This window comes from Pseudorca crassidens, chromosome X (genome assembly GCF_039906515.1).
Source record: "Pseudorca crassidens isolate mPseCra1 chromosome X, mPseCra1.hap1, whole genome shotgun sequence".
Lineage (NCBI taxonomy): Eukaryota > Metazoa > Chordata > Mammalia > Artiodactyla > Delphinidae > Pseudorca > Pseudorca crassidens.
This window is the reverse complement of record NC_090317.1, coordinates 100,786,464-100,800,404: the sequence shown is the minus strand read 5'-3', so window position 1 is coordinate 100,800,404 and position 13,941 is coordinate 100,786,464. Positions and strand designations below refer to the sequence as shown.

General features: G+C 50.4%; 1 pseudogene; it reads right to left on the bottom strand.

Moving 5' to 3' along the window:
• Positions 1-3,191: 3,191 nt before the first annotated feature.
• Positions 3,192-7,056, bottom strand: LOC137217272 (ferritin heavy chain pseudogene; annotated as a pseudogene).
• Between the last annotated feature and the right edge of the window lie 6,885 nt (positions 7,057-13,941).

Sequence of the window (13,941 nt, the reverse complement as noted above, 5' to 3'; positions counted from 1 at the left end):
GTTGCTGCAAATGGCATTATTTCATTCTTTTTTATGACTGAGTAATAGTCCATTGTATACATATATACCACATCTTCTTGATCCACTCATCTGTTGATGGCCACTTAGGTTGCTTCCATGTCTTGGCTGTTCTAAATAGTGCTGCTATGAACACTGGGGTGCATGTATCTTTACGAATTATAGTTTAGTACAGATATATGCCCAGGAGTGGGATTGCTGGATCATGCTGTAGCTCTATTTTTCGTTTTTTAAGAAACCTCCAGACTGTTCTCCACAGTGGCTGCATCAATGTACATTCCCACCAACAGTGTAGGAGTGTTCCCTTTTCTCCACACCCTCTCCAGCCTTTGTTCTTTGTAGATTGTCTGATGATGCCCATTCTAACTGGTGGGAGGTGAGACCTCATTGTAGTCTTGATTTGCATTTCTCTAAGAATTAGTGATGTTGAGCATCTTTTCATGTGCTTCTTGGCCATCTGTATGTCTTCTTTGGAGAAATGTCTTCTGCCCATTTTTTGATAGGGTTGTTTGTTGTTTTTGTTACTGACTTGTATGAGCTGTTTGTATATTTTGAATATTAAGCCCTTGTCAGTCGCATCATTTGCAAATATTTTCTCCAATGGGGTTGACACTTTTATTATCCCTGTTTTACATCTGAGGAAACTGAGGCGCAGAGAAGTGAAATAACATGCCCAAGTTCCCCCAATTTCGTAAGTGGCGAAACTGGGATTTGATCGAGTCACCCTGTGGTGAAGGATCCAAGACACCAAACTGCTTCTCCAAAACAGGAGAGTAAGAAGGATCTTCAGTCAATTTATAGCTGTAAACACTGATGAACAGCTGCTCAGCCTGTGCTTCCTCATATCTAGAGGAGAACAGTTTATATGTGTGTATATATATATATATATATATATAAAAACATATATATATACACATATGTATGTATATATATGTGTGTGTGTGTGTATATATATATATGTATGTATGTATTGAGACTGTATCAGAGAGAGAGCAGGGACCTCAAAGCAGACAGAGAAAGAGTGAAAAAAACAAGTTTGACTAAAAAGAGTAAAGGGGGAAATACCATTCAACACCATTTTCTGGAAACTAAACTCAAAGGACCATAATCCTCATTTTTAAGAAAGTATTGAAGCAGAGTTATAGGGAAATGTAGAAAGAAATTACTCCTTAGCTACACTTGTTCATATTTCAGTAAATGTTAACAGGAATCTAGTTAACTCTGAAATGACTCAAGCTACTCATGTGTCTTTGAATATGGGATACGAAGTCTGAAAATTTCTAACTCTGACCCTTGTAAACTATACAGGACACAGAAGAAATTATATGTTTTGAGTATTTTTTCTCAGACCTAGACAACCTTAGGGTTTACATGGGAACAGATTTCATCTGCTGAAATAGAGAATGGACTGAGAGAGGGGAAGAGTTGCAAAAGGGGAACGGAAAAAAACCAAAAACCAAACATAGAAAAGCAGGTCTGTCGTTTCCTTGGGAAATCCTTTTACTGGGAAATAATTGTCTTTCTACCTATAGTCAAGAAGACAAGGTAATAGGCTAACGCCTCTCCACGTCTAGAAAGGAGAAACCAGAGACCACGCTGAGATTAAGAACAGGCTGATTTTGAGATAATCTCTGAGCAGACGCAGGTGGCCACAGTCTGGAATGAGGCAATGGTCCAAGCGGGACCAGCAGCTCTCTAGGTGTTCCAGTGTCTCATCCCATCCTCTGAGTGCTGGCTGCTCTGGGTTTGGGGCCGCCTGTGCCATCATCTCTCTACTTCCTTTCTGGTGAGCTTCTATCTACTCCGTGACCTCAACCCATCTATGTATATATAGGCTAATATGTCCCATATGTATTTTTCCAAACCTGACATCTCCCCTGAGCTCCAGATTCATTTTTCTGGCTACCTGCATGACAGTTCCACTTGGGTATCTAATAGGCACCTCAGATTTTACATGACATGCCTTCCCAGCTCCTCGAGTCCCCCTGCAAATACGCCCAGCTTAATAAATAGCACGACCAGCAGCCAGGGTGTTCAGATCCAAACTTGAGCCTAGATTATTTTTGTCCTTTCCCATTCCTCACCTCTGGTCCATATAGCAGATCCTGTAGACTCATCCAGTTCATCTGCAATTTGTCTGCATCTCTTCATTTCCTCTACCAACACGCAGTTCAAGCCACCATTGTCTCTCTGGGCCTGCTACAGTGAACTCTTAACTGGCCTTTCAGCTTCAACTCTCCTCATCCTCTACATTCTTCACAGCAGCCAGAGTCAGAGTAACGTGGCTTAACATTCAGAGAGCTTTATTCTACTTGATATTCAATATCACAAATTGACCTTCAGCCGGGACCTTATATTTTTCAGTCCTTCTTTTGAGGTAATTTGGGGTTTGGGGTACCATGTTACCTTAATGGAAGAAAGAGTACAGTAAAAAAACCTACATTTGCATGTGTTGTAAGGGCAATATGCATGTCCAGCATGGTGACGAGGGAGTCACCCCTGTGTTTGTGTGCAGGGCAGCCTGAGGCTCAGTTACCATTATCACTGTTGCTCAGGGTGAGCTTGTCAAAGAGGGACCCTGCCAAGCTGGCTTCTGGGGTCTCCATCTTGCTTCCCAGAATCAACAGACACTAACATTTACATATTTTAGTAAACTCGAAGCTTTCAGGTAAAGTTTTAAGGACGTTTTATTTTAATCCCTGTCCCACCCCATTCCCTTCATTCTTCCTCCAGAAGCCACACTACTGTGATTTTTATACCGCGTTTTTATACTCCTGCTATTCGCAGGCACCCGCATTCAGCAGCGCCTCACCTCACCACCCCCCATATACCCACATTGTTTATAAGGGGAAGATGGATTTTGCACTTTCCGGCGCCCCATGGAATGCCTTCTCCCTCCCTCTGTGGAGATCCTGAGCGGCATGTGGGTGGGGCATGGGTGGGTGGAGAGCCTCCTGGATACCTGTTTTAAAAAGTGAGCGATTTGCACACAGGAACCAAGGAGAGACCTTTATTTCTTTAGGAACCAAATAACTTTATTGGAAGAAGTGGCAAAACTGGAAGAAAAAAACTTAAGTGAACTTCTAATGCCAGGGCACTATTGCCGTCTGCATGGCAGGCATGGAGACCAGCGCTCTGGTCACCCTGTGGCTCTGGGGAAGTCCAGTCCACGCTCAGTTCTTGTCACTGTCGCCCAGGGTGAGCTTGTCAAAGAGGGACCCTGCCAGGTCGACGTCCGGGGCCCCCATCATGCTCAGGGTGGTGACATGACCCTCCAGCTCGCTGATGAACGCCACCTGCTGGCTGAGGTAGTGAGTTGCCAGGAAGCGGTGCAGGTTGGGGTCCCTCTTGTCGATGGCCAGCTGGTGCAGGTGGAGCAGGCTGCGATTCACGAACTTCTCCAGGAACAAGGTGCACTTCATGGCCTTGAGGCCGCTCTTCCACTCGATACTGACTGGTCTCCTGATGTCTTGGAAGTGGATGCGGCTCCCGCGCTGGTTCTGCAGGCGCATCAGGCGCCGGGCCCAACCGCTGTGCTGGAGGGAGCGGCGCACGAAGAACCAGCTGAAGTGCTTCAAGGCCACGTCGTAGCGGTCGAGGTAAACGGCCGTGGTCAGGCACATTAAGGAGGCGTGGAACTCCAGGTTGAAATGGCTGTTGATGGCGGCCTCGCAGTCGGGGTGGTAGTTCTGGCGCACCTGCGAGGGTGGCGCGGGCAGCGTGGCGGACGGCAAGGGCATCGTGGCGGGCGTGAAGGCCAAGGTGAAGGTGAAGCCGCGGGGCCTGCGGTAGCTGCCTCGGAGCGAAGAGCGCGGCCGCTCTGGGGTGGACCGGAAATGGCGTTCGTTATGGGAGTCAGGCGGTGGGCTCGCGGTCCCGTTACCGGAAGAGGTCGCGTGGCGTTGGCGGGGCAGGAACGGCTGCACTCACGTTCCATCACAGCCTGGGTGAGGCAGGGTGACTTTGACCTGCGCACCTGGTATCTATTACGTTTTTAACGTTGCAAAAATATTTCGGTTTCCAAGGGCTTTCTCTTGTTCTCCAGTTGCGCCCTCTTATAGCACGCTGTTCTCATTTTATAAACCCATTGTCTTCCTTAAAATTCTGAGAATATGAATTTGTAAGTTTTGGTAATGTTCTCTTCCGTTTCCTGTATTATAGTTGTTTTCTTCTCCAGAAATACTTATGTTTGTTCATCATGATCTTCTCTTTCACTTTCCTCAAGTATCTGGCAACCATTTGTCCATTCGTATTTGGGAGTAAAGGAGTCATGTGATCAGCCAAGGTAACTGGCATGGATCTGATCTACAGTTGGGATGCCCATTTCACTAACAGTCTTCTGCTGTGAATGGAGGGGCTCAGTGTGTCAGTTAGGGAGTCTTTTCTATTTGGGGTACATGGTGTGGAGCTTGTAGGTAAGATAGGGACCATCCCAAGTGCCCAAAGCTTGGCATTTTCTGACATTAGAAGACTTCCGTGTATCTCTTCTGTAATAGATCGTGTCGTTCTCTTTTGTTTCTTCCTCTTCTGCTGAGCGGGTCTGCGGTTATCTCAAACCTGTTGTCATATGGGTTCCCTTCCTGAGCCTTTGAATGACACAAGGAGACTATCACCCCATCGCCTGCAGCACCACTGTGCACTGGATCTTGGTAAGAACAAAAAATAAAAATGTACTGTCTTAGGCCAGCAAGACTTGGGATATTTGTGACAGCAGTGAGCCTACCCTGACTAGTTACCCAAAGGAAGTTCTGGCTGACTACGGGTTATAAGCCATTGTAAGCTTATAGCATTTCCTCTTGGTGGAAATGCAGTTGCAAAAGTTAAAAAGTCTAGATAGAGCCGAATCATCATGCTCTTCTTTCTTTTGCTAAATTCATCAATAATATGTATCAGTCCTGCTCCCTTTTTCCCTCATGGAGAGTGGAATGAAAAATCCCTCAAAGACCCATGAAGCACAAGGAGTAAGTTTTTCCGTTTCCCTCAGTGCTGGGGAAGAAACCCAGGCTGGTGCTCAGGTGGCCGGCCTTAAGCCGACAACAGGAGGCGTAAGGGATGGGACTGGCTGACCCCTGAACCAGTCAGCTGTGGTGAGGGAGATGTGGGTCACGTAGGAACGGGGGGCGCCCCCGGAACCACATAACCGGAGGATGTGTTTGTGTGGGGCAGCTCCCCCGAAGAGGAGGATACTGGTCCAGAGCTGGCAGCGGAGCTAGGGAGATGGTCCAGGGATTGTACCAGTTAGCCTTCCCGATTGGAGTGTGAGGGCTGTAGGCTGGAGGGAGTCCCAGACCTGTGTGTGTCCTCTCCACCACACAGCACGCCGGGCGCTGAGCACCTCATTCCCTGAGCAGTTCTTCGCCTTTGGAAAAGAGTAGAGAGAGAGAAAGGAGCAACAACAGTGGGCTCAGAAAGGCCTGGAACAACCAGTTTGAGCCATCTGTGGGGGTGGAAAATGGCTTCAGCTCCCAAACGCAGCCTCGGGAGGCCCTGGGGCAGCGCTCTCCACGAAGGGCAGGGTTCGGGAGCCTGGCCGCAGTGAGCACCGGCTAACCAAGGGGACCAGGGTGCCATTCCCAGGGAAAGATTTGATGAGTCCTCACCAGACCCGGTGATTCCCTGCCTTCTCACTAATCCTCGCGATTCTGTGAGGGAGGATTGTTTTTATCATGTCCCACACGAGGAAACTGAAGTCTGCGATATAAACTTCTTGAGCAAGATGATGTGGAACCTGGAGTAAAGTCAGATCTGACTCTCAGCTACACCCCTGATGACCTCAGTCAATAAAATGGGGTATACACAGGACACTGTCATGTGGATTCTTGAGGCCTCTCCCAGGTTTCCATAATGAGAGAACAAAGAGGTGCAGACAAACAGCTGTTCTGCTTCTGTAGCCGCTCAGTTACCCGCCTGCCCCCCTTCTCGGCACAGTCCTAACCTTCAGCAAGGCCAGGTTTCCCATACGCAGCCATACAGGACAGTCTTTTCTTGCTCAGCTTCTACTAGGAAAGAAGTTTAAGTAAATTTTTGAAAATTTGTGGAGGACCACAGTTTGAGATGGAACAAAACTTTTCCTCAGCAGGCCGCCAAGCCCCTGACCATGGCTGGACGAGGGCGTTGAAGTTGGGCATCACTCCTGTCATGTGCCTCCTGGCCAACGCCTCCAGCGGGGTTGTTCTTGATTTACATTCTGCTGGTCTAATTGATAGGTGACATTTCCTCTGAAGTTTGTGATCTCTCATCCTCTTTCAATGGGGGTAATCAATATTTCATCCTAGGGTTAGACCAGAGACTTGGCCTGCCTTTCCACGTAGACTAAAATCAGTTTTCTAGAGAATTATTTAGCACCTCTCTCCCAAACTCCTGTCCCTTGGTCGATTCTCCAAATAACCATTGACACGTGTGTATGCTTCTTCCCAACCAGACTGTACTTGGTGAGGTCTTGTGAAGATCACCACCCGTCTCCCTCTCTCCACAGTTTGATGCACGTAAATCCCCCCAAATTGCTTACTGGTTCTGTGTACCTGTTTGGTGTAAGTAAACCACACTTCTCAAATGTGGACGGTAAATCTTCACACCTGAGTTTTTAATCTGGGGGGAGGGGTGGGGTTGATATGTTCGAAAACCACCCATGTTCTGCACTTAGTGGCCAGCAATGGACTCAGACCCATTTCTTGGAGAAACGAGCGCAAAGAGCGATGGGGATCATCCCTGGTCCTCCGTGCATTTCTGACCGTTACTTTATGATTGAGCACGTGTTGTTCAAAAATCCAGTACCTCAGTTGTACTTCTTCATGCAGAAGGAGTTCAAATGATTCCTCTGTCACGTGTGGCCAGAGACTGTGACTCTCTTGTGGAGAGTTGTAGTCTAGCTGTGGTCCTGTGATTACTGACTGCTATCAAAGGATCCATTTGACCCAAGGAGGGGTGAGGAAGAACCCCTCCAGGAGGAAGGTAAACAACAGAAGTCTTGGGGGTGGGCTCAGCCTCTCAGTAGTGATGCTGTCGTCCAGAAATGCCTGGGGAACTCACCTGGGCCATACTGCTTGAGGCAGCCCTCACAGACATTTCCCCTTTGGGAGCCAGTATTGTGATTGGACCCGCCGTTCCCCCCCATCCCCCACCCTGCCACCTTGCGGATCTTATTATGATTGCAAGACACACTTCAGTAACAGCCATCAGAGAACTTCGAAGAAAAAACATGATTTATTACTCACAGGTCCCGGAGGACACATGGCATGCGAGGAAGCACGCAGCGAGGTCATGGGTAGAAAGAATATGTGTGCAGGCCTGGGCTTCTTTTACTGGGGTCTAGCACGGGATGCCTAGGGGTTCACAGGTTCAGTCTTTATTGGTGAATTTAAAACATGAGCGGGAATTAAAATGCCAGAAGGGAAAAACAAGTGGTCAGGTGGTCAGTTCCCTCAGTCGACCAGAGATCTCCGAAACAAAGGAGGCTTCTGGGGCGGGGCCGCCTGACTCTTCCTCTAGTCCTGTAGCTGGCAGTGTGTTTATTCAAGATAGCTGTCTTTGATGTGGGTGCCTAGGCAATGCGAAGCTTAAAGTCAGGCACTTGCATTACAATAAAAAAAAATAAAAAAAAATACTAACTCAGCTGCTTTCAGTAGAATCCCCCCTGTGATGCTGAAGCATCTGAGTTAGTGGTGAGGACGTTAACACCCTTCAGTCGCTTGTAGGCGGGGAGCTGTCTGGTTTGGAGCGCACATTGTGGCCTGCTTCCGTGGGGAAATATGATACAGCGCTGTCCTGCTGTCGGCGGGGGACAAACTCACAGTCTGGCGAGCCTCTTGGTATAGGGTAGGGTCAGCCGGCAAGGACCTAGCAAGTTCTGCAAAATCATATCATAGTAGGTCATCCCCCGATGCCATCGGGGCACTGCGTTTACTCCACTGTTTCTGGGAAGTCTTAGTCTCCATGGCAGCGTTCCGCAATATAAACTGGGAAGTCGGGCCATCTGGGTGAGCAGCTAGGTCTCCAGCTGGTGCCACGGCCCTGGGGTGTCATCTCTGGTATAGGACGCATAGGCATCTCCAGTGGTGAGCTCTTGGGCTGGGGCGGTATTGTCTGGAATGGTATCCTCTCCAGCAGTGAGTCTGTCTCACTCAGGGGTGAGGTCCTCTGGAGTGGTGGCCACCCAGGGGCGGGTGCATCCTCCCATGTGGCTGTGCAGTTGGGGTGTTGATCATGGGCTGGGCATAGGCTAGCCTGATATAACTTAGAGGCTTCCCCGAGGACCGAGCTGCACGTCTGGTGCCTGCTGCTAGTGGAACAAATGGTTAAGAGCTCTCTGGGGTCATCAAGGGCACCTTTAGCAACAGAGTAGGATGCTGTCCTTTCCTTCCCGGAGGAGCTCATCCAAGCACATAAAGATTCTGGGCACATTTATATCCCAGGCTACGGGAGATCTTATGGGTGCTCCTTAGGCATTCCTGGGCTCGAGCCGTGAGGGCAATCAGTGGACAAATCCTGGGAGCACAGTCCCTGTACCCAGGTGGGTTTTATGTACGAGCAATCATAGGGCCAGTTAGCTTGTAGCAGTGTTTGATGTTGAAATTGGGCGAGTGTCATTTAGACATTGCTTCCAGCGGGCCCGTTGCCTATAAAGGGATGCGATCCCCTTGCCCCTCAGACTCAGTGGCACACTAGCCTGAGCCCTTCCAACAGGGCTCGCCAACATTCCCTGCTTTTCCACCCTGTGGTGCTACTGTGGGCCGCAGCAGTGTTTTGACAGCATTCTATCTGGGTGAGGGTTAGGCCCAAGGGCTCTACCAGTAACCCTATCACCCAGGCGGTACAAAGCAATAAGAATAGCCATCAGCAGATGGAGCGCTGACGTTCGAATGAGCTGGGGTCAGGTTCCTTCTGGATGAGCTCTCTGTGTATTGCTTAATGGCTGAGCGCGGTTGCTTGGTGGGGGAAAGTACTGGGTCGCCTTGCCTGGCGTGGGGTCAGGCCACGACTTGTAGCTTGCTCGGCATGTTCTCATCCCCAAATGTGGCCTGCGTCCACCAAGCAGAGTTCCTTTCCCTCTTTCAGACACCCAAAGTGCGCCACTGGTTGGTCCCGGGGCGCTGACTTCTGCTTCCTCTAAATTAGCCGGGGCGTTCAGTTTCATCAGCCAGCTCTTGTGGCCACTGTATTTGGTGAGAGCGGCCGGTGTGGAGGTGGCTGCTTTTGGAGAGTCGTCACCGTTGGCAGGATTTCCAAAGAGATGATCTCGCACTGACTTGGTGGGCTTGTGGCCTGTGGGGCATTCAGTGGTGACGGGACCATATAGGACTCTCTGCCCTCGATCAGGCTATATCAGAGGGAAGCGGATGGTCAGATGATGAAAAAGAAAATCATAGGAGCATAGGGAAGTGGAGTCAGAGGTCAAAACATAAAGGGCGTCGTGCTAGAGTGTGAAAGCTTGAGAACTGCCAGAAACGACCCGCGGTGGCATTTTGGAGGGTGTGTGATAATTGTGTAATCATTGGTATGAGGGGTATAAAGGCTCAGGGGGTGAGAATTAAGCAAGATGAGGGCCTGCGGCAAGAGTTGCATCCATTTCGAGAACCACTTGCTTGCAAATAATTTAAGTGGTGTCTCTTTAAGGAGGTCATTAAGATGCTTGATGAGGCCAGCCACCTGGGGGTGGGATCCTAGATGGAAGTTTGGAAGAATGTTGGGTGGGAGAGCCCACTGTTGAATGTCCTGAGAGGTACAGTGGGTGCCCTGGTCAGAGTCAGCAGTGTTTGGCCATCTGAAGGGAGCAGCATTGAAGGTAGTAAGGAAAGAGATTACCTGTTTTGAGGAGGAATTGTGGGCGGAGTTCACCAAGGGAAGCCTCGTGTTAAGTATCAGTGATGGTGATGGGTTATCTGGAAGCCCCAGCAGAGCAGGAGTATGGTCGGTCTCCCCGGGGGAGTGGGTCCCCGTTGTTCGGTTTGGGTGCAGAGAATGCGCTCATCTATCACCACCTTGGCTGCCGCTGAGGAGGGGGGCGTCCCCTCGCACAAGCACGAGTTGTTAAGGCACGAATTCCCCGATGACCTGAGGTTGTGCGGGTCCATTTTGCAAGCTGGGGAGAAGGGTCGGTACCCTGAGGCATCTACAGGGCAGAGAGTGGAAGGCTGAGTGAGGGGGTCTGACCGCAGTATTCCTAAAAATGGCCTCGGGTGTGGAGCGGTTAGCGTGAGCAGAAACGTGAGAACTGATGATAGGGATGGGGGATTCTGCTAGTTCCTTGCGTATCTTGGAGCCCCAGATGGCCTTGCCTTGTATGAGAAAATTGTCCCTTAGCCATTGGCCAGACCCAACTGCAAGGCTGTTAGCAACAGCCCGGGAGGCTGTGAAAGGCCCCTTTTGGTGGCCTCCTTAAGGGCTGGGTGAACAGCTACAGGTTCTGCCAGTTGGGCTGAGCCAGGAGTGTCCTCCTCGACTAGAAAGGTGCCCGAGGCCGGGTGGATGACGCAGCCCTCCAGCGAGCTGCATGGCATGCAGCGATGGCACTGCCCTCGGTGAAGAGCACTGACTCCCTGTCCATTTCAGACAGGTGGTCCCAAGGGGCGCCCCAAGTAGCCACAGGAGGAGAAAGCGGGGTGGGGTGGGGATGGGGGCTGTCACCTCTCGAGGCTCTCCGGCAAGGGGCTGAGCATGGGGGAAACCACATCCTCCTGTCATTTGGAAAGGCCTTTGACATCAGGTTTAGCCCTCCCCTGAAGGTACCATTTCCCTGTTACCAAGGAGGCATCAGTGGCCGTGCTGAGCTTTTCTCTTAAGAGGCATCTCTCACCCAGGGCACTTGAGGAACTTGTGTTCAGAGTGATACCTGGTGGGGGCTGGCTAGGGGCTCAGTTCCTAAAAGAGCCCGAGAGGCTGCCGAAAGCTGGTGCCCAGGGGAGTCTACGGGCCTGCCGCTGGGGAAGGTGCTTAGTCCACAACCCCATAGGAAGCCAGGTAGACTCCTGTTTGGTCCCGAGACTGCAGGAGGCCACTTGACATGGAATGTGGAACCAGTGGGAACTAAAGGTAAGACTTGCTGGACTGCGTGCTGGGCACCTTGCAAAGCACACTTGTCGGGCTTTGCCCCAGTGGAAGGTGGGTGACTTGTGTGCGATTGCGTATACGATAGGGCGGGATGAGGGATGTGTTGCCTCCAGAACGTGAAAAGGCCTGATATGTGTTGTGCTTGTCTGAGTGTCGTGGGTGGTTGAATGGTGAGTAATTGATGTTTGGCCGTTGGGGAAATTTCTCAGCCCTTAGAGGACTAGATGATGCCCAGAAACAAGACAGATGAGGCCGGGCCTTGGCTCTTGAGGTCCGGGTGGTGTGCGAAGGGATGCGAATCTGCTCGTACTGCTTTCTCAGAGGAACCCCTGAGCGTAATGTCATCAGCGTAGTGCCCAAAGCGGCACCTTTCCAACTGTTAGGTGCTTAAGTCCTGGTGGCAGAGGTTATGTATGGTTGCAGGGCCGTTTCAGTATCCCACTGGGAAGCACGTAAATGTATAACCTGCCCCCTTCAAAAGTGAAGGCAAACGGAGCCTGGGATTCCTCCAAGGTGGGAACAGAATAGAAGATGTTAGTAGGTCAGTGAACACAGAGGACGCTCCTTGGGCCGACTGGACATCCTCAGTCAGTTCTATGTTATTAGGGATTGGAGCCTTACTGGGGAACCTGAGCCACTGAGGTTTTGATGGCCAACGGTCAGGTGCCTTTGGTTGGTGGCTGGCTTAAGTACTGGCCAAATGGGGCTACTGAACGGGGAGATGGTGGCTTCGTGACTCCAGTCTGAAGCACCTCTTTAATGACGTAGGCGTAGGCCTCCAGCGGCCTGTTTAAGTCCCTACTGGGGAAGGTTTACCGTCTTGACCAGGGGACGAAGAGTCCCTGGCGTCCATTTGGAGAGTCCCACCAGCAAGGCCAAGAACTTGGGCTTACTCCATGTGGCACGGTGTTGTGTCAGTGCCTCCATGCCTATAATAGGAAAGAACGAGCTGGGGGGCCACCACCAGAGGAAGCCATTTGAGGTGAAGGGTCCCAATAGTGATATCCGAATAGCTTTGTGAAGCTTTGATTGTTTTACCAGCAGTGCCCTGTAGGTGGAAGGGCTTCCCTTTTGGGGATACAGAGGGATTGCCTAGAATGGCAGTGACTTGGGTCCCCATGTCTAGTAGGGCCAAAAAGGACTGTGCATTTTTATTGTCCTAATGGACCACCAGAGTGGTACAGGGGTAATTGTCCCCAGGTGGTGGGACAAGCCCCTGGGAGCGGCTGATTTCCTAGGGTAGGAGCTTAAGTGGCTGCCAGTCCTGGAGGTTAGGGAAGCGGGCAGAGGGGGTAGCGGGGACGGGCTTGGGGCTAGAAGATGGCCGGCAGAAGAGGGCTGTAGCTGGGAGAATGTGAGTTTTGGGGCCTGGAGTTTAGAGAGTGGCTGTCCAGAGGTTAAGTAGCCAGGAACCCCAGGTTTTCCTAACTCCCAGTAGAGGTTTTGCCTGTGTATTCCCATAAGGGACAAAATTAAATCAGAGGTTTATTAGGAAGGGAGTGGGGAACCCTTCCCATTGAGGGACATTTGTTCGAGGGAGACCTTCCTGGAGCGGTGGTGACGGAGGGCCTTGAGTGTGACGTATTGGGGCATCTGGGCAGCAATCTCCTCTGTGTCTAGCAGCCATGTCAGTGCCCTCCAGTTGCCTGATGGATGGTTTCAGGAGTCCCCCCGAAATGTAGTAGCGCTGCCCTGTGATTAGGGGGGCACTTTGTAAAAAGGAATTCTCTGGGCTTAGGGTCAGATGGGGCCTATTCAGGGTTGGAAACTCAGGGAGTCGTTTGGGTCACTGTGGTGATGGAAATGACAAAGCCATTGGATCATGCCAATTTTGCACAGCAGGAGGCACGGAGGACCCTCACGTGCATGAATGGTCAATGAAGGCCTTTTAAATTAGTGGTCTGACTGTCTCATTCGACCGTATGGCCTTGATCACGGCTGCTCTGGGGAGATCATTGAATTATTATGGCAGCAGTGACATTTTGACGTGGGTACCGCAGGCATCGCACGACAGAGGCGATATGCAAAAGCACGTAGCAGCATGGCAGACCTCCAGCAAGCGGTGTTCCGTTCCCAGGTGGTGTTCCCCCCCTGGGCTGGTCAGCTAGTAAGTCAGTCGCAGCTAACGGGTATTCCTCTTGATTAACTGCAAGGCAATCATGCAATCCTGCCAACAAGGCCAATTGTTTTGTGCTGGTCTCAACCTATCAGTAGTGATCTATTGGCTAGAAATGCCTAGGGGCACTCACCTGGGCCTGAGGTGAGCCCTCACAGACATTTCCCCTTTCAGAGCCAGTGGTGTGATTGGACCCGTCCTGGTGGTTCTTACGATGGCAACAACCATCAGGGAACTTTGAAAGAAAAGAAAAGAAAACCAAGGATTATTACTCACAAATCCTGAAGGATACATGGTACAGCTGGGGCCACTCAGCGAGGTTGCGGCAGAAAGGTAGTGGGCCTGGGGTTGTGTCTTTATTGGAGTCTAGGATGGGGTGCCTAGGGTTTCACAGGTTCACTCTTTGTTGGCGAATTTAAAACATACGGGTGGGAATTAAAGCTCGGGAAGGGAAAAACAAGTGGTCAAATGGTGAGTTATCTAAGTGGACCAGAGATCTCCGAAACAAAGGAAACTTCTGAGGCCGGGCTGCCTGGCTCTTCCTCTAGTCCTGTAGCCTGCAGTGTGTTTATTCAAGATAGCGGTCTTTGAAGTGGGTGCCTAGGCAATCCGAAGCTTCAGGTCAGGCACTTGCATTACAGAAACAAAACAACACAAAACAAAACCCAACTGTCTGGTGCTTACACTATATTTACATAAAGATGCCCTAATCTTATTGTACATCCTCTAGGGCAGGGATTGGTTACAAAAATGGCTGAGGG